Source organism: Sebastes umbrosus, chromosome 10, assembly GCF_015220745.1.
Source record: "Sebastes umbrosus isolate fSebUmb1 chromosome 10, fSebUmb1.pri, whole genome shotgun sequence".
Classification (NCBI taxonomy): domain Eukaryota; kingdom Metazoa; phylum Chordata; class Actinopteri; order Perciformes; family Sebastidae; genus Sebastes; species Sebastes umbrosus.
Genome location: NC_051278.1, coordinates 14,717,426 through 14,740,708, shown reverse-complemented (window position 1 = coordinate 14,740,708; position 23,283 = coordinate 14,717,426). Strand labels below are relative to the sequence as shown.

The following is a 23,283-nucleotide window of genomic DNA, read 5'->3' as shown; positions in this document are numbered from 1 at the left end:
GTAACCGAGCAAGAACGTGGCAGACTGGAGGAGCGTGAGCACAAGCTATGCACCCACGCACATACACACATTATTACAGTGTACAAACACAGCAGGTCTTATATGCATTTGAGAAAGTGTGAATCTTTACAAATAATAAGAGAGGGATTTATCTGACACAGCAGTTCTCCAGTGAAGTCATACATGCATAAATATCCCAAGCTGCACATTAAGTAGACCACGGTTATTATCTTCAACTGTGGTGCAGCTTTGTGACCGTATTGTATGTGGAGCAGCTGAGGTTTGCATGTATTTTTATAAGGGTACGGACGATTCACCTATCTCCCGATTTGATACTATCATGATACTTGGGTGCCGATTCAATATGTATTGCGATTTTTAAGTTTTGGGATTTTACATGTATTGCGATCCGATATTACAATTTATTGCATTTTTGAAACACCTTATTTTGAAAACCGGACGTAGTCATACGTGTATTCTTCCGCTAACTTCGCCAAGTCCGTCGCTAGCTCTGCCGTCAGCTCCGTTCTCTTTATACATCCATGGTCAGCTCCATCAGGGCCGTTTGAATCTATTTAACATAAATGTCAGTATATGGGTGCTCTACAGTTGTAGCGTCGGCCGTTTTGACCACGGAGATACAAGTGACAGCTTGCACGTTGCGATACGATAACGTTTCCTATCCATGACAGAGTTAGCAAGCAGCTTTAGCCATGATGTCTAGCTCTGCTTTTCCTGCCAATGTGTGAAACCCAAAGGGTTTCCATACTTGACTGTATGTGTAGTGTTTACTACTCTGGATTTAAAATAAAGAGGGCAGGTCGTATCCACGCCGACCCTCTGCCGTTTTTCTACTTTCTCATCCCGGCTTGCTGTGGCTGACAACGGTTTGTTTTGCTTTTGACATACAAAACGGATATGACTTCATGTTACTCAGACTACAACAATAAAAGTGGTAACTTCCTTCTACCTCTGCATAAACTCAAATGAAGCAAATAGATCAATTCTGGCATTAAAAAAATCTATTTCAAAATTGTAAAACCTATACATAGGTGAATCGATCTTTTTCACGGTTATTATCTTCAACTGTGGTGCGGCTTTGTCACCGTATCGTATTTGGAGCAGCTGAGATTTGCATGTATTTTTAGTGCTTTTCCTCTGTTATTTTTCCCCCCAAACATACCAGAAAATAACAAACATGGTTACTGCCTCTTGATATAGAAACAAATAATCGTCGTCGCATGGAAACAGCGAGTTGAAAAACAGCAGGAATGCACACAATAATGGAGCAAAGTCCCAGGAATGGGTTAACAGTGGACTCAGAGCTTTCATTTCCTCTTCTGTTCCATCTGAACAAACAAGGCGGGTGACCTGACAGAGCACAGAGGGGCGGGGCGGGTAGGGTGGAGGAAGAGAGGGGTGGTGGTGGTGGTGGTGGTGGGGTGGGGTGGGGGGGGTGCCGTGACTGGAATATAACCAAAGAAAGGGGGAGGAAGGGGTGGGAGAGGACAAGCAGACCACGTGATGGTGAAAAGCCTGCAGGCTGCTGTGCTGGGAAAGGCAGACAGAGACATCCCCCCATATTGACGCTGCCGTTTCACCACAACAACAGTTCTGGGAAATGGCCGCCTGTAGTCTGTACTGTAGTTGCTATTTACACGGGACTGATTCAGCCCGCTTATCGCTTTCATCATCAGCTACAGTGGCTGGTCTGACCCTCGTGCTTCACTCCTCCCATTGATTCCCTCCCTCTCTTTATCTTTTTTTTGTTTTTTCCTTTGCACGCTCTCTGTCGAGGTTTACAAGGCTTTATCTTGCATGAATGAAAGCAGAGAAATGCAGAGCAAATAATGAAAATAAGGATGGTGAGATAAAACACAAAGCCAGTTACGGGGTAGAAAAAGGCAGCGGTGCTAGGGGATGATGAAGGAGGGAGAGAGTGCAGTCTGGACCAGAAGCACTGGAGACATGAGTCATGGCGAGCAATCTCCCCGGGGGCTCGTTGGTGCAGTCTATAAATGGAAATAGCAGAAAAACAGCGGCTTCCCTCGCCCACCCAGGACTAGGTTATGCCTTATTAGAACTTGATGGCTTATGACAGCGGCTGCTTTGTTTAGCCCCAGCCTGAACTTCACTCTCTTCTGCTTTCTTGTCCTGGCAGGCGCAATGGAAAAGTGAATGTAAATGAATATATATATATATATATATATATATAAAGTAAGCTGCTTAGTGTCAGAAAAATCACTCTGGGATGTGAGGATGTGTTACTGAAAACAGGTCATGAAGTGTTTCCAACTAGAAACTCTTCATGGAAGTAGCTGCCTTATTTTGCCACATGTAAATGCAACCTATATCTGTTAAAATAAGTTGATGAGTGACATGAACCAGTTAACTTGGCTCCTTGGTTTCCCCTTGGCTACCCTGCTGTGGAGCTGGCCTAGATCAAACATTGCCGGATATCTGGGACAACCTTCGGAAAAAAATTAATGTCTCGTAAAGTGACCAGGAGGGAAGCGTTGCCTCGGAAAATATACAGTTTATGTTCTTAAATCTGTGACATGTCAGAGGGAAATATTTTGATTATCACTCCTCTACACCTATTAAACCCTTAGCTACGAGTTACTTTTAACATTATGATTTTACATATAAAACGTTGGATACGTTTATGAAATACAACACATTGTTAAAGACTTAAACCAATGATTCTCAACCCCTTTGGCTTCAGGTTCCTTTTAAATGTTTTTTTTTATTCATTCATTTCCCATGAATTTTTAGTAGTTCCATCATGGAGACATTTCTCCTCTAACCAAGTTGGAGTCCCACTAAAATGATCCACTATTTCCCAATAAAAGTGAAACCCCTGGTTTTTACAGTGTGTTATTGATACTTATGTAAAAGATCTGGATACTTCTTCCACCATAATGAATATTAAAGCTACACAAATATTGGTGTTTCTGAGAAAGACCCATAAGAAAAAGGCGCTCGTCTGTAACAGATGGTTATATTGAGAGGAGCTCTGAAAGGACGTATTTGAACCATGTCAACCCTCTACATTCACGCGGCATGCCTTTGTCTCTCCTGTTGAAAAGGTTACTGGCTGCACTAAGCTACGTGTCTGTGTGATTTCGTCAGTGGCGTTGTCACGTCAACCTGGCGCTGCGTGGCTGCTGAGGGCGAGCCAGGGGCACTACACCACCTGCTCTACCTCCCTCCCTCCACCTCTGAGTGCAATCTGCCCACCTGCTTCCATGGTGAGCAGACACACCCTGCCCTCCGTTCCTCCCTCCTAGCCTGTAGCTAAAGCAGAGCTAGTCTGCACAGGAGCAGAGACGCAGACAGAGCTCCAGCATGCATCGCCACCATACCAGAGGAGGGAGGGATCTACGTCGCTGTGGGCCTTTTGTTTAGCTGCCACCACTAAAAACTCCCTGCCAGGTCGTGTTTGCTCTTTTTTTCCTCCACCTGTCGTCACACTGCTCTCTTTCATCTGTAGGGTTCATCCTAGAGATCATCCCTCGAGGCAGTGAAGACATTATCTCAGTGGAGTAAAAGCAAGAGGTAAAGTGACAGAGGTAGTTGTAAGTGCCTTTGCTGAAAAACACCACCGACGCCCTTTGGCTGTGTTTTTGTGAGGCACATTAAAGTTCTCAGGTGGGCTTAATATGAACAGAAGGGGGGTGAAGGTGCAGAGGAGCCGTGGCTTCCCGCTGAAGGCTACCCCTGTGTTTGTTGTTGGGGTTGTTGTTTTAATCATAATACTGTGTGTTTATTTGGAGATGATGCTGATGTTCCCTTGGTGACTGATATTAGGCAGCTGTTGTAACGTTTTGGCCTGAAAAAGAATAAATGTCTGTGACAATCTGCCAATTCCTTCTCTGTGTGTATTTTTTTCATCCTGAATTTATTTCATAAAAGCCTTTAAAAAGGGAAACCATTTTTACTCATGTATATACACATTTCTCACGGCACTGATATTGGGACTTTAACCTTAAATATTAGTAGAACCTGGTAATTAAAAACTAGGGCTGTCAATTGATTAAAATAGTTATTCGCGATTAATCACAAATTAATCACACTTTTTTTATCTGTTCAAAATGTACCTTAAAGGGAGATTTCTCAAGTATTTAAAACTATTATCATCATGGGAGTGGGCCAATATGCTGCTTTATGCAAATGTATGTATACATTTATTATTTGAAATCAATTAACAACTCAAAACAATGACAAATATTGTCCAGAAACCCTCACAGGTACTGCATTTAGCATAAACAATATGCAAATCATAACATGCAATAACATAACAACAGCTGTCGGTGTGTCAGTGTGCTGACTTGACTATGAATTGCCCCAAACTGCATGTGATTATCACAAAGTGGGCATGTCTGTAAAGGGGAGACTCGTGGGTACCCATAGAACCCATTGTCATTCACATATCTGATGTTGAAAATGGCCATGCCAGTTTTTCCTCGCTAAAATTTACCATCCATTTGGAGCGTTATTTAACCTCCTTTGTGACAAGCTAGTATGACATGGTTGGTACCAGTGGATTCCTTTGGGGTTTCTAGTTTCATATGATGCCATATTCACTCTAGCTTTAAAACTGAGCTCGCTACAACTTCCGAAAGATTGATTGCGTTAATGCGCTAAAGAAATTAGTGGCATTAAAACAAATTTGCATTAACGTGTTATTATCACGTTAACTTTGACAGCCCTATTAAATAACATTGTAGAGGTCATTCAGCATCACTGCAAGAAATACTCCAAATATATTTCTTCCAGAAAAAGTCCAAATGAACTAGTTAAGTGCCAGCTCATTTCTGGAAAATTACTGAAGCAAACCGAACGGCAAACAAGTGAAATTATCTTACCAGAAAAATAGGTCTTCGAAGCTGATAAAAGTTTTTTCACTGGACTGTGATGAAATTGTGACCGAATGTTGCACTGAACACAAAAACAACAAACTCAGATATGAACAGCTCTTCAGCCAGACGCCAAAACATCTCCTATAATTTCAATAGAGGCTTTATAAACAAGGACTATAAAATGTGCATATTCAATAAAAATGCCTCCATCTTGCAGCATGTTTTCTTCTGTCAGATTGCAGACACACTCGATACAAAACGACATGCAGTTTGTTTAGTATATGATGCAACTGACAGCAACTAGTAACGATGTGTTTTTAGTTTCAGTTTATAAGCTTTATTTGTTTTTCCTCCAGCTAGATGAGAGTATTGCTGGTTCAGCATGGCGTAAACAGCCCACAGGGGCTCATTCTTAAACATAGTCCTCCTCCACGTACTGATCTCACCGCAGGGCTTTGGCTTTCCATCCCAGCAGCCCTCTGGCCCACATGACAACGGGAGGCCTGTTTTCCCCGGCAACATAGCAACACCGCCCTGAGCTAACTCTGACCATTGACAGTCAAAACATATTACTGGCCCAGGTGACAGGAGCTTTAACCTAAGCAGTACAAATACTAGACGCTATAAGTGTTCACACCGACTGTTGACTCTAACGCAATGCCATTGGGGGCAGATTTGAATATACAAGTTGAGTAGATACCGCATATTTGCTTTGTTAAATAATTTTCCAAAGAGGAATTGTAAACAAACGAGCTCAGGAGTGTGAGCTCAGAGCCATATAGCAGAACCAGACGTTTGAGTCTCATATTTCAAAGCCATGGAGACGGTTCAGGCCTCAGCTGGGCCACATCTACTGTAAGTCTGATTCATCTTGACATCTTTGCAAGGTTAAAGACTCAGGAAAACAAATCTACAGCCCCTTACACCCGGGCATTATCCAGCAAATCTATAGCCACAGGAAGACAGAGTTGTTCTTTTTCATTATCGCCGCGGGGGTTTGAGTCATCGTGGGAGACTTCAGGTCGGCTGTGGCGCCGCTGCACCAGCATAAGTCACACAGAGACAGAAGCAGGATCGGTAATTCACCACCATGTCCTTACACCTCCTTCCACAAAGTCTGTTGTTTGTCCTCAAAGACAATGTGCTTGTGTTTATATGCCCTCATACATATCAATTACTTTACGACTTGGGCAGTGTCATCCTCAAGGTGCTTGAAAATTAGGTTTCAATGTCAGCTGAGAGGCACATTCCAGACGAAAATAACGGCGCTTTCACCTCCAGGCGGTTCAGCCTCCCCGTCAGCACGCAGTGACTGAAACCGAAACCCTCCCATCTAAATAACAGTGAAATCCAGGCTTACACAAGCAGCGTGTTCCTCTTGCATCAGCAAATGAACTTCTTTCCACATAACAGTTCAGCTGTCAGCAACTATGTTGAGTGTTTATGAGGGAAAAAAAGAAGGAGGGGAAGTGAAACCTCGCTGTGCCTCTTTGTTGCTCGAGCACATGGAGGATTGGATTCCTGAAAACTCGGACAGCAAAAAATGGCGTCACCCTCGCTCTGAGTCAGAGACGCACGCATAGTGTGCCCTGAATGAACTTCCTGTTTCAGTCTGCCACAGATATAGGGTTTCTCCAGCCCGGCCACACACAGGAAGTGAGTCACACTTATTCACCAGTCGTCTGCAGGCTGCAGACTCGTCGAGCCCCAGAGTGACAGGCCGTGGAGGGGGCCAAATTAGCTTCTGAAACTTTAATCTCCTGCAACTCAATTATTTAATATCTGAGCCACCCACTTCAAAGGAATACCTCAGCTCCCTCCTCCCTGGCTGCCTTGATGGGAGGCTTTCATTCCCGTCTCCTAAAAGGACTCACCCATTTTATATCTCTACCCTGCGGTTTGAACGATGCTCTGCTGAAATCTTACAGTGCTCCCTGAAATCAGAGATATACTGCGCTAATAAACCGCAGTGTGGTAGCTGGAGGTGAAATTATAGTATGAAACTTCAATTTTGCCACCATGTATTCACACATCCTAATTTTGGATTCCCCGTCCAATTGTAAAACAATCATTTGCAGCTGCAGAGCGTAATCTCTTCAGACTCAAAGAGGCAAGAGGAGGAAGCAATTACTGTGATTTGGAACGGAGCGTGAATACAAAAACCTAATGGAAATATGCAAAACAAGCTTATGTAATAAATGGGAGATGCATTTTAATGCTAGCAACAGTGAGGAATATATTGGACAACTGTATTAGTGAGGCTAAGCCACGCTTTCTGTATAATAAATGTCCTCTGAATATAAATGATGTCCTTGTTTACAGCAGGATTCATAATGGAGATGAGGTCATCGAAATGAACAGGCAGCAAAGGTAAAGAGCAGAAATAACCTTGAGACGGGGGTCATAAATTATTTTGGAATTGGCCTTGATTTTTGTCTCACCCAGCCACATAACACATTTCCAGACCTGCATAGCTATTGGCTCTGTGGAAAAGTGGATCAGAGAAGTGGAAAGTTAATCCCCAAGACCTTCCCAGCCAGAGACGAGAGGAGGGGGGGGGGGGGCTGCTGGCAACCGCAAAGAGGCATGGGGGCTTTGTGTCTCTGCGGATTCACACACACACACACACACACACACATACATCCTGCTGCAGTGACACATACACACACACCGCCACGAAAATACAGACAGCCACACCGATGACACAGACTTACGAAACACCTCCTGATACGCCGACAAACTCAATTTGACATTTGAATCTCATTTAGTACTTTTGTGAAAATATAGAATATATCTTGGAAGCCACACACAGATGATGCCCTAAAATCAACTGTAGCATGCATAGCTAGATCTTTGTGCTTAAAAACATGCGACCTTTGTAATAATGGACTATAAATGTTACGTAAACAGTTAGCCAAATACACATAAACTTGATGATTTTTTGTAACGTTACAGTACCATTAGTGAATTGCGAGATAACCCACTTAGCATCCACGCAACAGGAAGTTTGACATTTCAGTTGACAGTTGGTTAGAGGGTTAAATATTTGGCAAGCTATCAGTTAGCATTAAGTTAAGGTCACATTATGCGACTTTCAAAGTCATCAGATCGCTGTATTGTTCACAATACACAACTTGCTGTCTTGTAATCAGAAGTCTTCAAGTCGTTGTGGTTTTCACACTAGATGGCTGACCGGCATGTAGTGTAGACAATACGTTTTGTCACTAAAACACACGAAAGAAGTGACACTGACGTTATTCGCGTAATGCAACACATACAGTAAGTTCGTATTGTTACAGGTTTCCCCTCAACCCGTGTCTCGCGCTCTCATTGGCTGTAGCTTCCTGACAGACTCCCCGGCAGGTTTAGATATTTAGCATGCTAGATATTTGGAATGCGTGGACCGGCAAACCTCTCGGCTCTCGTCTTTGATCAGTTCACACATAGCGCTCTAGCGCAAATGTGCAACAATGTGCAAGCACGGAGTCAAAGTGGATTTTGCCTCAGCCTCTTTTGTCCGGGAGCTCCAAAAAGTGTCGGCAAGCGGAAAATCAAGGCTATATCACGTAGTGTGAGGCATTAACTGACATTTAAACTGACAACTAACGGACACCTTCGACTCTAATGCTAATTTGAGGCACACACTGTATGTTCTTTTGCAATGTTCTTGTTAAAGATACAGAAACGGATAAAGTGCAAGGAATATGAAAAAATTAAAATAGTACTACCAACCTGGTTTAATCAAAATTAGGCTACCGCAGATTGCCAAGGCACTGCTCTGTAGCTCTCCTCTCTACTAACTAATAAGTCAAAGAACCTTTTAAAGAATAGTCTGAAACTTTGGAAAATATGACTATTTGCTATTTTCAGGTGAGAGTTGTGGGCCGATCTGCGTATCACTATAACCTGGCTATTTAGTTGCTAAGCAACAAACAAGATATAACGTCTTAACGAGTGAGCTGTAGAGGTGCTGGTAGGTGGGTTTTGTTACCTTTGGACAGAGCCAGACTAGCTGTTTTCCCATGTTTTCAGTCTTTGTGCTAAGCTAAGCTAACCGTCTCCAGCTACCATACAGACTTGGGAGTGGTATCGAGCTTCTCATCTAACTTTCCAATGGTTATTTTTCTGTATAAATCTAATATTAATCCTTTTTGTGGCAAAAAGTTCCTTGTTCTGGGCTGTAGAAACTTTGGGTTCCGTATTGAACTTTTTTATGAGAGGATATTTAAGAGTATAGTCTAGCCTTAACACATAACCATCTCTCAAAATGGTAAACAGGAACAAGCATGGCTGCCAGCATCACATCATATCTGGCACCATCCGCATGGAACAGATGGCTTACCAGGCAGACTATATTAAATGTACCTAATGAGCCAGAGCACGCATGATCTCATGCTAGCCTACTTCCATTCTTAATCTCCCCATATCATGCATGTGTGTAAGCGAGTGGTCTCGCCAGTGTGTGTGCACTAATTTCGCCGGCTGCATGCATACAAATGCAGATGTGTGCAGGCGCAGGATGCAGGATATTCTCTGCTCTCTTAAAAGCCTTTTTCTAAGTGGAATGACTCTATCAGGGGAACAATGGGTATTCTGAGCCCGGCAATGTGACAAAGGTTCACGCTGACACGCTTTCCTAAATTAGGCTGTTCATGCACAGGAGGGAAGTGAGCCCTGCTTCTATTCTTCTCCTCTACTCGAAGGTCATTGTGTAGACGGGAAAGGCTACACAGACATATGACTTGACATGCTCTCTAAAGTAGGTTAAGGGCGCTCTACTTGCAAATGTAAAAAATGCAGAGGAACTCTATTCAAACCCTGCATCAATGACTCTGTGGCATGTTTAAACTTATACAGGGTACAGACTACACCTGGGCCTGATTCCCCTCCTCCCGACAATCGTCAGAACTGATTTTTTTGATGTTTCTAAAGATTATCTTTCCAGATATCCCTGTGGTGTGAGGTCTGTTAAGAATGTTTTTACATCCCTCGGCTCGGAAGTCCATCCTGGCCGCACAGATTTAAAATCGTAAATATTAATCATGTTCATTATTTACTATCGGATCTCCTGTTGTGTGTGGGGAACCCCGAGGACAACCGATGACGCAGTCACGTGGGAAGGAACGATAGCCAATTGGGAACCAAGCTGACTGAAGAAGGAAGGACAACCACCGCTGTCATGGTGACCGCGGCTAATGCATGAACTAATGCAAAAGGCGAAGCATAAAGTAGTACTAAGATGGACCTCAGAAATGGAGAACCAACTTGTTGATTTGTGGCAACAGCGCAAGTGTTTATTTAACGTGTCTCCATGACTTCATCCATCCATCCTTTGTAAATTTTCAGAACAAAGTAGTTCAAAAACTCACATCGCTAATTCTGACTGTCCGTCATCAGCCACGTTTGTTTACACTAAAGTCACGTTCGATCGCGAGAGATTTTACGAAATTTCCGGGACTCTTGTTGTTCATGAATGGGATCTGTTAGTGTGTGGTGTGCTGTTTTGGCCAAATGGTTGCTCTCCACACACTATAGAAGCACAACGGTTAAATTGAACATAACATCTCAGTATGTGTGGGATCTCTCACATTTTCAAAATCTGTTCAGATTTGCCTTAACGGACTCCTTTTTGGTCATTACATCCATCCCTGGCGTTTGGATATATCGGGGTTCATTGTTACAGAGGGATATATTGTCACAGTCAGACGCTAACAATTACATTGACAGTTAAGACATTTAGTTGACAGTCTTATTCAGTGACAAGCTAATAATTCCCAGAACACCAACAATGCAAGGAACCTAAAGTGTGCAAGTCATCTGTCTCTGACAGCTTGAGAAAGCGCCCTCCCATCTCCACTTCACCTTTTCACCTCCAAACACACAGGGACCTTCAGCTAACTGATGTCATTATGAGATAACCTGCACTACGTCAAACCCTGTATTTTTTATTATTTTTTATAATGCATGTTTTCCCCTTCACGTAAACACATGTGGAAGTTGCAACATTGCGGCAGGGAGCTGCAGATGTGAACAGAGAGGCCTTTGAAGGAGCGAAGTCCAGGCCTCCTCGAGTCCACCGCCTTCCCTTCCCAGCCCGAACTCCCACCGCACAAGTCTGCTTCCAGGAAACCAGCTGTTGGACTGGGGAGAAGGGAGGAGGTGATATTCTATATCAGGGCTGTGAATCACAGTTCCATGCTCTGTATTTTTCCTATGGTGGTTTGGCTGCCCGGCTGGCTGGCTGGCTGGCTGAGCGGCTGGCAGGGTGCACGAGGAGGAATGTGTTGTGGAGCAGGCCCCAGCGCTGAGGGACTGACTAGGAGACTAGGACAGGGGGTTGCTGGGTTATTATGTGGCCCCGGGGGTGCTTATTTAAACCAAAGTCCTGTCTGGACTGTTGCACTCAAACACTGTTATTGTACTGCAGCTGCATGAGACATAAGGGCAGAGAGTTGGAAATAGGGAGGAGGAAGAAGAGAGGGAGTCAGAAAGGGAAAGAGAGAGTTATCATGGGAGGGGGAGAAGCGGGAAGAGAGGAGGTCTGGACAATGTCATCCCTCCTTCCCAGGAAACGGCACAAACAATAAATAAAAATGAAAGAGCCCAGTGGCGCAGAAGAGGGGACAGCACAGGGACGAGCCATAATTAGGCACTGCATGACGAAATACCTTGTATCATATAGAGTTAAAACTGGAACTAGGACACATTGTAAAAGTATCTGCAAACTGGTGCAGGAGATAAAAACAAACCCTGCAGAGTTGACTGAGTGTGCATATTTGGGTATGACACACATTTTGAATAGCATCCGGTTTGGAAAGATTCATCATCCAGACGCAGAACAAAGAGCAACAGCTAGGCAATCATTTTAATGGAAGGAGACGGATCTGTTTAGGGATGGAAAGTCGCACGTCATGCAAGACTGGGAGCTGCGAGCAACAGCGGGGATCTGAGCCTCGGGTTCGTGCAAAGTGAGAGGAAAACTCAGAGAGTCTGGCCCACGCGGTGGAATGGCGGAAATCCTGGTCTGATTGTGCTGCGGCGTTTGCTTGTGCTCAGACAGCTCCTAGGAAAGGAATGTGTGGCCTACATTCCCTCTCGAGCCCCCGCCTCTGCTTCACCAACACTCACTGTCAGCACGGCGAACTTTAAGAGGCTGCATACCAAAAACAACAAAGGACGGAAACATTCGAAGCACATGGTCCTGATTTACTGGCATTTTCCGGAGGGGTGACAGGGAAGCGGTTTATAAAAAAACATACGGGACAGTGTTTGCTCTGCAGGTTTGAAAGCACTGCTATGCAGTCATTTAAGTCTGACACAGGAGGCAGGAATGGGTTAAGTCTACTGCAGAGAGAGAAAGCGGAAAGGAGTGGTATGGTGAGACAGAAGGGGTAGCGGTGGGGGTGGGGAAGGAGTGTGTGTGTGTGTGTGTGGGGGGGGGGGTCAGCGCTGCATTCAGATGAAATTAAATGGAGGCTAAAGTGCTGACTCATTGCGTTCAGGCCCTTTATTACCTGCTCCGTCACCCAGGCTTTATGGGGTGGGCTGCCAGAAGAAGGCTGGGGGGATGCAGCGGCAGCCCTCATTTACAGGAACCCTTTTGGACGCAATAACACTGCAGTCAGCCAGCCAGCCCCGCGGCTCACCTGCACTCTGCGAAAGCACCCTCTAGGACAACACCCCCAAAAAACACACACACACACACATCCCCCACCTCTCTCATTTTTGGCTAAACAGGAGGAAGCCTGCTTTTGCTGCTAATGAGACATCAAGGGGAGCTGGGGAATCTGGGCTTGCTTTGTACAGGCTGGTCTGGTAGGCCGGTCTGTCATGCTGTCTGTGAGTAAAGAGCCTTTGTTTGCTTCTCTGTACTTCTTTGTGATGGAGTAGTGCTGTGGTTTACACCACAAGCAATGTGACAAATAACGTGCCGAAAGTGAATTAATGTTGTACATGAAGAAAAATGTTGTGTCTGAATAAAGAACACGAGTTCGGCTGCAGCGTCATCGCCCTGTCTGTTGTTAGATGTGTAAGCTATCACGGCGGCATCATTTGCATTGCAGCTAGCGCACACCTAGCAAGGTGGTAGAGTTGTTAGCAGTGTGAAAACAGAGGTGGGATGGTGACATGAGACACATTTTCGGAAAGAGAAAAAGGAACATTTTTCCTAGATAGATACAAGATTAAGGATACTGATTATGGGCAAAATTAATTTTTATTGCACTTTCACGTTTAAATAAACAGAGCACTGCTTTCACTTCCATGATGTGCTACACTCCTGCTAATGTACAAATCTTTGCATCAAAATAAGACTTGTCTGTATTCACAGTGCATCTACCAGAAGAAAATAAAATTGTATCAAAACTATTTTACCCAAAACTAAATCAACAGAGCACTACTTTCACTTTCACTTTGTGCTAAATTCCTGCTAATTAACAAATCTTTGCATCAAAATAGGACTTAAAATTAGGTTCTTCTTCACCTGAATTCAGTTTTATATTCAACATTACTCTTCTACTCTGCAGCCACAACATTCAGGAAGGTTTTTCACAGGCTAGCGCTATAGGGTGCACACACAGCGGCAGGACAGCTCCCCAAAACATCTGGATCGCCCCCTGGTGGCTAGCTGTTAGTTTAGGAAGCACTGTATTTGATATGCAGCGGCGTTTTCTATTAGCGGAGCACGCATTTTAAACATAAATGTCGCGGTCGATCATGTTCATTTCATTGTGGGAATAAATAATTCCTGACAATTACTGATATATTTGACTTCAGGACATCTCTGACTACATACATGCAGAAAATCAAACATTTTTACTTTATTAATTTTGATATTTTCCAAAAAAAAGTCCCTAGAAGTGTATGATTCAACTTTTTCCCATGGTCTAGTGTTAAAAAAGTTAACAAAAATTGCGTTAAATCGTAATATCGAATCACAATACTTCGAATCGCAATACATATCGAATCAGCACCCAAGTATCGTGATAGTATTGAATCGGGAGATAGGTGAATCGTCCCAGCTCTAATTGATGCTAGATAAACAGACATAAGGTTATACAATGTGCATGATACATGGCTGCGGCCAGCCTGGAGCACTCACTGGCTGTGGAAAGCGCTTATTGCTGCTGATCAGACGAAATGGACTCCAGCACTGTGTCAGGCTCCAGTTTGTCTCAAATGGTCTGGGCAATCAGAGCATACAGCCAATAAATGGATGCATTCTCTCTGTCCTGGCTCCGATTCTCCATCTCCCTCATTACTCTCATTACTCTGCAGCTTGTGGGTTATCTAATGCTCTCCCCATGGCTTACGGTTTGGCTGGGGATTAGACTCATTTTTCCAAGGGCATTTTATAAACAACCCTGTGTGCCTCCCGTTCCCGTGGGCTGAGCCGATGTAGCAGCAGAATTTACGACCTCAGAGGCCTTGTGGCCTCACTCCCATTGCAATACATTATTCAAATTCATTCTCTCTCTCACACAGAGCGGAGGGCAATTATTTGAATATCCGCAGGAGTGCAGCTGGAGTGCCGCGGCTCATCTTCAACAGCAAAGACGGCGAAATTGCCTCACTCCGGCGGATCAAGGTTGTAGAAAATGAAACACTATAATTTATGACACAGTTTGATATTTCAGTGAAGTCATTGATTCCCTCGTGTCAGACCTTGGCGAGGACGGCTCCAGAATTCACAGAATGTAATTCCAATTCTGCCTCGATGAGGAAATCTTTTCTTTTTTACAGCACTAATTGGACACTTGGCTGGCTGCACATGCTGTAAAATGGATTTTCCCCCTGAATCAACAGAAACAGCCCTCAGAAATTCAACATCATGCCCCTGCCCTGCAAATTATTTCCAAGGCTTCTGTACAGAGTGTAGCAAACGGAAAGTCTGTGCTCGAGACTAAATTTGTGTACCGCCTGAGGAAAAGAAACGGACCGATATCATGTATGCAGCAAGTTATTGAAGCTGTCCCACTTTCAGCAGCGAACAGATGCAGTGTCCTCGTTTCTTGTATAGCAAAGCTCTTCTCTGTCACACACCTACACCATGATGTAAGTGTTGTTCACACCACAACAACACATGCGTTTGTACCATTCACGGATCCCATTACAGCACCTCACAGAGACAGACTATATGTCACACTGGATTACACACCTCCTCATGCATGAAGACTTACTAATACTGTACACTCCGATTATGAACAAAGAGGAAGGAGATGCTTTTCTTTTTGAAATTTGGACTCACCCCCCCTAACCTCATTTCTATTTTCCTCTCATAGCTTCAGTCAGTTTGACGAATTCTTGCTCATTAATCATCAGCTGTTTCAGACTGTGTATATTCCTCTTTTTTACCGCTATGTTTTGCAATATTTTATGTAGAATATTGTTATTCTTTTTCCATATTCACAATCCTTTTCACTGTTCCTGAGTCACCTAGAGAAAAACTCTATAAGACAAAACTTAAAGCTGCATTAATTATATAATTGATAACACAGGGATGTCGCGAAAACTGATACTTTGGTATCAATTCAAAGCCAAAATTCTGAAAACGTGCAGGTACCCGTTTTTCTACAGTACCACAGGTACTGTCACAGACACCAGGCTCGAGATCAACAGCGTCCCGCCGTCACGGGCACTATATAAAATGTGTTTGGGACACAGTAAACTCACTATCGACACGTCAAGGGGACAACGTATTTTTTTCCATGATAATTCTACATTGCAAACAACAAATCTGAGTTGACATCAGCAGGACGAGAGCTAGTTAACGTTAGCTGTTAACTCTGTGCAGGACTGTGCTGAAAAAAGACCAGGAAACGCTGGATAAAACACATCATGTAAGATAATGTTTCATTTGTGCGTGGATCATAGCTAAGTTAGCTAGCTGGCTAGCGTTGGTGACGTATATTGTACAAGATGAGAAATGTAGCTCAATGAGCGGTTTCGCACAAAACGAAATCATACTTCGACAAACCTACGACAAACTGAGACTTTTTTGAGTCTGAGTGAAATATCTCAATGACAGCTTAATATTCCATTATGTTTACTAGCTAACCATGGTGAGAGTGAACCAAAACAGTAACGTTGCAGCCCATAAAACTAAAATAATGAGCTGAAAGATGCTAAAATGCAGTTAAATGAGTCAGGTGATAATTGCTCTGAGGGTTCGTCAAAGGGCTGGGCAATATGACAATACGTATGTATCGTCAAAACGATATAAAAATGTGTATTGTATATATTTTTATTTTATTTTTTCTTTCTAATTTCACTTAAAACTTGTGTTTATTTTGCACTCAAGTTCTTAAAATGAAAAGATACTCAGTACTATTCATCTGTATTTAATTCACACAGGAGTTTACAAAAATAGGCTTTACCATGTGGTTATTTCATACAGACTATTTATTTATTGAATTACCAGAAAACATGCTATATAGTGATATTTATCGTTATCGAGATATGAAATGACCGGTATCATGATAGAAGATTACTACACTACAAGCAACAGCATTCACATTACACACAGCCATTTGATCTGTTGTTTTTCTACAGATATTGATTAGTGTAGCTTTGAAAACAGTTATGTAGCTTGACGAAAAGTAGGTGACAAAGAGATTCTGCAATAGACCAAGACTTTGGTCTATACAAGCCTTTTATCTTGCTACTCGTGCATGAAAATGTGGTCATGTGTGAGAAATCTTATGGAAATGGATTTGTCACTGACACAGTGTCTAATTGCTTCTTTGTTCTGCCCTTTTCCTACCACACCTGTCAGACGTATCAGTACACCTTAGGTTCAAAGGTCAAGTTTAGCACAGGAAGTGATATACTGTCCCGCTGTTGAGCCTCTTTTCATTGAGCTCTGACATTCCTTTTGTGTGTGCATGTCTTTGTATGTGTTGGAGGCAGGGATAACGTTTCCAGTAGCACATCTGCCTCAGAAAATCTCTTGTGGTTGTATCCAGTTCCCGTCACTGATACCATGAAAGCAATCGCAGAGATAACAAAACCTCATTCAAACACTAAAAGCAGGACAAGGACAGGTAAGAGCCTGCTCGCCATCTTTCCCACAAGTGCTGTTTTTAAACCCCTTTGGGTGTGCCTTTGGTGTTAAACTGATGAAAACCACTGTGATGCAACTGCGTCTTTATTCATGACAGTACACGGTGGGAGGGTTTAGCTGCGAATGCCTGCGGCTTCGTAAATAAATCATCCAAACTCACTGAAGAGAAAAGCTCTAACAATAAAAGATTTTTCTTCTCCGACGGGTGAGTCACCATTCAAAAGGAAAAAGAGGCCCAGATTCTCTGCCGTCAAGCATTCAGGCATCAATTTCACTAGTGTGAAAAGCCAGCTGACAATAGAGCTAATTGATGAGGATTATCCAGCAGAAAAGGAGGAAGCCTCGTGACGTGACTCATCGCGGCCATCTGTGCGAGTGTACTGTATTTTCACAACCGTGCCTTCGAGAGCAGAATAACTTCCTCTTTGGCACAAAGCCCCAAACGAACATCAGCCTACCCCGACTGGCTCTGCCTCTGCCTGGAGAATATACTTTTACTTGCACCTGTGCTTTAAACCGCCTGCAATGTCTGACTAGTTGCTGCTGAGGGAAAGCGAATACACCCACTGAGTGCGATATAGAGGGAAATATGAGTCATACCGAACATCAAAACACTTCCATCAAAATGCTGAGACCTGAAGACACACATTCACACACACACACTCATACTCTGTGAAATTCCCAGTGAGTCGACCGCCTAATGGCATTTTTTCTCTGTTCCCAGCTAATCCAGACACAAAGGCACGACACAGGGCTCTCAGGAAGCTTTTCTTTTTTATTATTAGAAACATATGTTGCGTCTGAAATTTCATATTAACATGCTATTTAGTACGCTAAAACAGTATGTGAGATATTTTAATGTGTCCGAACCCTTAGTATGGAACAAAGAGTACGCAAATTGCATACTACTTCCGGTGACATATTACAGTATGCAACGCTGGACACTACGGCGGCATAAATATCCCACAATGCAATGTGGTTTAACGACAACGTTCAAAACAGACGTTGATGGACAGCTCTTTAACATGAATATCACTTAACTGTAAGTATAAGATTCCACTTTGTTGAGCGTAATATATATTTTAAATTAATTCAGACTTTGATACACACAAACGGTCGTTTTGGTCACATGAGGTTGGCACGGGTTACCATGGTTACACGTCTCCAACCGGCAAGGAGGCTCTCAGGAAGTGACGACATAAATTACTGCTCAGTGCGTCCGAAAAGATCCATACTGCTGTTTATTCACACAAAAGTATGTTGAACGATAGTACACCTATTGAGTATGTAGTGCATAATATGTGATTTCGGACGAAGCCATAGATATAGAACAGTAGATGTGACATGTACTCATGACTTGCTGTTTCAGGATGAAACCTTAAGGCTTATGTTGTCCTTATATTTTTCTACCAATATACCAATACTGATTTTTATTCAAAGTAATGAGTGTAAGAAAACCGTATCTGTCTAAAATTAACCAAAAAAACACAAAGATTTTGGTAGAATTTTGATTATTATAGCTCCAAGAGAGTAAATCACGCTTTCTATCTTAAGATAATCTCATAATTGTGTATTTATATTGCAGACGATTATATTCTTTCAATTTTGCCTAAACTTAATATGTAAGGACTGTCTTTGGTATTCTGAATGGCTAATATACTACATTAAGTAATGTCTTTTATGTAGAAATCCTAAATACATTCTGTATTATGGGTATTATAGTCAACAATTACAGTCACTTCCTGGTTTTACGTTACTGTTATGTTGATTTGCCTGGGCTTCACTTTTTGTGCAGACTGTAACGCAGCTGGCTTGCTGGATTTGACATGAAATATTATGAAGTGGGATTTAGCTCTTGGTAAAGCAATTAGGTGCTGAACAGCTGACCAGTTAGTGCCCATAGGTGGCAATTGTAAACAATACCCAGGTAAGACGGCGGACGCTTGTCCCATTAGCTTTGACGTAATGTTGCATCTACTGTTTTATATCTATGATTAGAAAGTGTCTGCCTCACCATTAAAACTTTACACGTTTACATCTCAGAGCGCCGACAAGCCAGACATCTTAAATATCAGTGACATATCAGTCAAGAGGGCTGCGTTCTACTAGACGATGTTAATGAAAGTCAGATTGAACACAGTGTGTGGTCAAGAAATGCAGCCGAGCTTAAAACTCACATCTTTGTCTCGGTGATTTAATGCTCTTGTTCTTACACGCTTTTGTTTTCATGCTTTATCTTTCCTTTTTTTCCTTTCATTCTCTCTCGGGGCTGTACATTCGATCTCAGTCATGACGCATTACCACAAACTGGCAGCGTCTCTGTCACTGCGGTTAGATCATTTGGCTTTGTGAGAGTGATGCGTCTCAGTTTCAGAAACATAAGATCATCAGACCATTAGATTTGTGTCTGAAACGAGCGCGGCAGCTGCTAAATATGCCCCGGCTCGGAGCGAGACGTGTAGTGACACAGCTGGCGCTCCTCACAAGGGGGAAAGTACAGTGATTTTCGGATTCAGTCAAAGCGAAAATGCCCTTTAACTTCAAAGTTACCTTACAGGAAGAGCAAAATGAAACACTGGAGGAGGACTGTCTGAACACTTATAAACAAAACTACTCACACTTGAATCTCATATGAATAAGTGAGAGTGATGAAATAAGACGCTGCTCTGGCCTTCCCCGCACACACACGCACGCCTACCCTCCCCCCAGCTGGTTCCCTTCTGACTCATGGGGGATTACTTGTCTGATCACTTTGATCTGCTTGCCGGTGCCAAAGCTATTTTCTCCACCCAGCGAGCAGTTTTAGGCTACAGGCAGGAGACACATATTCAGGTTAGAGTTTCATCTGCCCACTGACACCGAGACAGCACCTACTAAACCCACGCCGCTCACAGCTAACAGGAGGCGGAGTCGATTCAGAGCCAATTTCAGTTAGGACGGCTAAAAACGGTATCAGGTTATTCGAGGATGTTGCACAACGCTGATGAATAACAGTCACTTCTAACCACAAACAGTTTGCTCCTGATGCAACAGGATCTCCCACACATGATCTGAAAGTAAGGTCAGAAAGCTGACACAGAGAGCTGCAGTGGAAAATATGGGTTGTACTGCCACTGCCAAATGATTGTAGAGTAAGTGGCATGAATGCAATAGAGTGGAGGAAAGTATTCTGACACTTTGGCTGCAGTCGAAAAGTCAAAAAATGATGTCCTAATGTCTTTTCCTAACCACTTTTTCATGACCTTCATGGTAAGTGGTGTTAAGAGAATCCGATTGCAAAAAACACAAGGCTACGTAATTAAGACGCGTCAGCGGCGGATGTTATTGATGCAGGTCTACTGTGGTGAAACTACAATGCTCTGAAGATGGACAACAAAAGGCGCAAGTTCACTCCGTGCGCTATTGACTTGCAAAATTATGTTTTAAATTGACAAATATATGTGTGATTCATGGTGCAATTCAAACGATATAAAAAAAATACCGTACATATTTTTTTAGAAATAAGGTCCCATTGTAGTACTGTGTCCTCCGGTGTCCTCCGGTGCTCCTAACGGCATCTGCAAGATTTTACAGACCGGATGAAAACAAGCAGTCAGAGTTGAGCTGGAGCCTGACGTCTCTGAGCAGCTGTCAATCACTCGCAAACTCCAATCAAACGGTCAAACTAAGCAGCGCTGATCAAATGAGTCAATATTCTGTTACTGTAATGCCTATTTCTCGCCTCAAATGTTTTCAGAAACATCTTGTAGTGTAGTGTTTAGTTGTAAAATGAGAAAGTTTGTGACCCAGCAGCCATGTTGAGATCTGTTGAGGAAATACCAAGCACCGCCCACCAGCCGCAGCACAGCCAATAGGAACGTTCTCTCTCTGAAATGACCTGTGATTGGCCAAAGTCTCTAGATTTTTTAAAGCCTGAAAACAGAGCCATGAGGAATTGCAGAAGTCTAGTTTTCTCTCAGAACACTTTAATTACAATATGCTGAAAGGTTATTATGGAATTTCTGCCCATTGATGCCAAAAACGTTCTGCCTACTGCAGGTTTAAGCTCGTAACCAAGCGCCAAAATTTTACTTTTTTTTATGGCACATGAGGCAACATGAGGCAAGTGAATCATGCCGGCCCTGATGTGGCTGAAAGTCATCTCTGCTACACATTATCTGCTTCTCGGTGTTCCTGTCGCTGCATGCTTTGGTGCCAGGTAAACCGCTCCAGCTGGGAAAGCGAGGCGAGCTGTGCTGCGGTTACGTGACTCAGTTTCTGGGGAAAATAATGGTCTTTCGCTTTCTCTTTCTCCATAATTTCTCTCTCTGCAAAACCCACCACCGCCACCCACCCGCTTATCCATCCATCCTCCCTCTCGGAGACTCGGAGGAGCCAGCGTTATCAGCGGGTGTCATTTCATGAGAGCCATCATCAAAGGCAGCTGCCTGGTTTCCATGGAAACAGCCCACTTCAGGGGAGGTAGATCGGAGGAGGCATGTGTTAGAATGCTGCGGGTTACTATGGAGACTGGAGCGACAGCTTACATAAGTATTCACTGTGTGCGTCTGTTGCACCAAGGCACATTCCACCATATAATTAATGCTCAGAGTGTTTGCTCGCTGCTGTCGAAAATTACAACAATGTCATTTCAAGTGGCAGGCAGCGGCGCTCGTCGGGCCGCGCCGCCGCAGTCAAGGTCAGGCTAATTTCCCCGCCAATTAAGCCCAGCTTGTGCATGGAACAGCTGTCAACTGCCATATCCAAGGTGACACATCAAATCATTGTTTTTCTTACCATCCAAAAGCAACTCACAAAACACTTTAGTCCCAGATGTGTTTCATGCTTGCTTTAAAAACTCCACCCACCACCATGTATTCATGCTGAATGAAATAAGATGTGTTCCCTCTGAAATGTAATGTGAGAGCATGAACCATGAAAGGGCTCGGACGGGAAAGGAAATAGGATGTAAAGGTTGAAGTCAATGTGTTTTATTGGCCCCTAGCTATTCTGCCAATAACTAATGGATCCTCTCCGAAGAGAAACACTGCAGTCAAATTGCCTTGAGTGCCTGGACTCCAAATGGAAGTAGACAAATGATGTCCATCTTATCTGAACTGTGCATAATGCATTTTCTCTATCTCAGATTTATGCGCTCATCTGCAGCCTTTTAAGTCCTCATTGCAATTAGGTTCTGTATATATGCTTCACTTTCATCTCTGGTGTATACAGTTATAACCAATGTTATGCTGCAGCTGTCGTGACAGACCATGCCTTATTTGAACAGCGAGAGATAACAACATAAATAAAAATGGCTCCCTGTCTTCTTTCTGAAAAGTCTTCTCTCGAGTGAACTAATATTTATGCTGCATATTTGAAATGTTATGATGGATGTTTTCAGTGAGTTGCGTGGCGTTAAATTAAAGAGCAAACATTTAGATTAGTTTCAGTTTCAGTTGGCTGTTATCATCACTGTACTCGGAAAATAATGAATAGTGGTAATTGAAGCTCTTAGCACTGTATCTCACCTTTAACCCACTTCCTCTGACTCACATATGCGTGGTCACATGAGTAGACACGTCACCACACACAACCAAGCCTTTGCAAATATACAAAAAACAGCATCCATGTGACCGCATGCAAGATTGGTATAAAATCAGCAGGGTTTTAATACATTTCACCCTGCTTATGCTTATGATTTGGCCTCAAAGGAAGCCACGTGTTCTGCCTCTCCAAAAACTACAGCCTGGTTGTAACCGAAACCATGTGCTGTGCGCAGCGTACCATGTGGTGCCTTCTCGGCTGCTTCTGAGACTGTTGGAGGACGGGGGGAGGTTAGGAAACCGCAACATGACAAATGTTGTACTAATAACACTGTCGCACCAGGCAGTGCCAGGCGAGGAAGACTCGGTTAGTTGTTTGACACATGGACGACTATATAAGGACTTCCTCTTTTTGCTTTTGCTTTAACTGTAGACTATGATAAGCAGCCTGGGTTACTATTAGCTCAATGTTAATAACAAGACATATTAACCCTGTCTGTTCTCATGCAGATTGTTATGAGGTTGGTGGTTAGAGCTTGTTGGTGTATTTTATTATGACTTCCAGCTGGCATTTTTCATCATAACCATATTCAGGATGTTCAGTGGAATGAGTTAAAACCAAAGATATTTTGTACACATGTCCTCCGCCCTAACTAATAATCTGGTCATACACATTCAATATTAAAAAGAAGATGGTGGTTGTTTTTGTGGCATCAGCATAACAAAGTAAAGACGCCCACACATGATCAGCAGTAAAAATCGCTCTGTGCTGGATGTTCCATTGTTTTCTTGTGGGGAGAACGATGCAGCCCGAATAGAAACGCAATATTGATTCACT

At 43.1% G+C, this 23,283-nt stretch overlaps 2 long non-coding RNA genes across 2 annotated transcripts in view; one reads left to right on the top strand and one right to left on the bottom strand.

Annotated features, from left to right (window-relative positions):
- The window catches only part of LOC119496148, a 74,918-nt gene that overhangs the window by 40,182 nt on the left and 11,453 nt on the right, over positions 1-23,283 (bottom strand). The window lies entirely within an intron of this gene.
- Positions 11,498-16,112, top strand: LOC119496149. Its single transcript, XR_005208656.1, has 3 exons — positions 11,498-12,701; positions 14,346-14,448; positions 14,604-16,112. It is a non-coding gene; the product is annotated as an uncharacterized LOC119496149 (long non-coding RNA).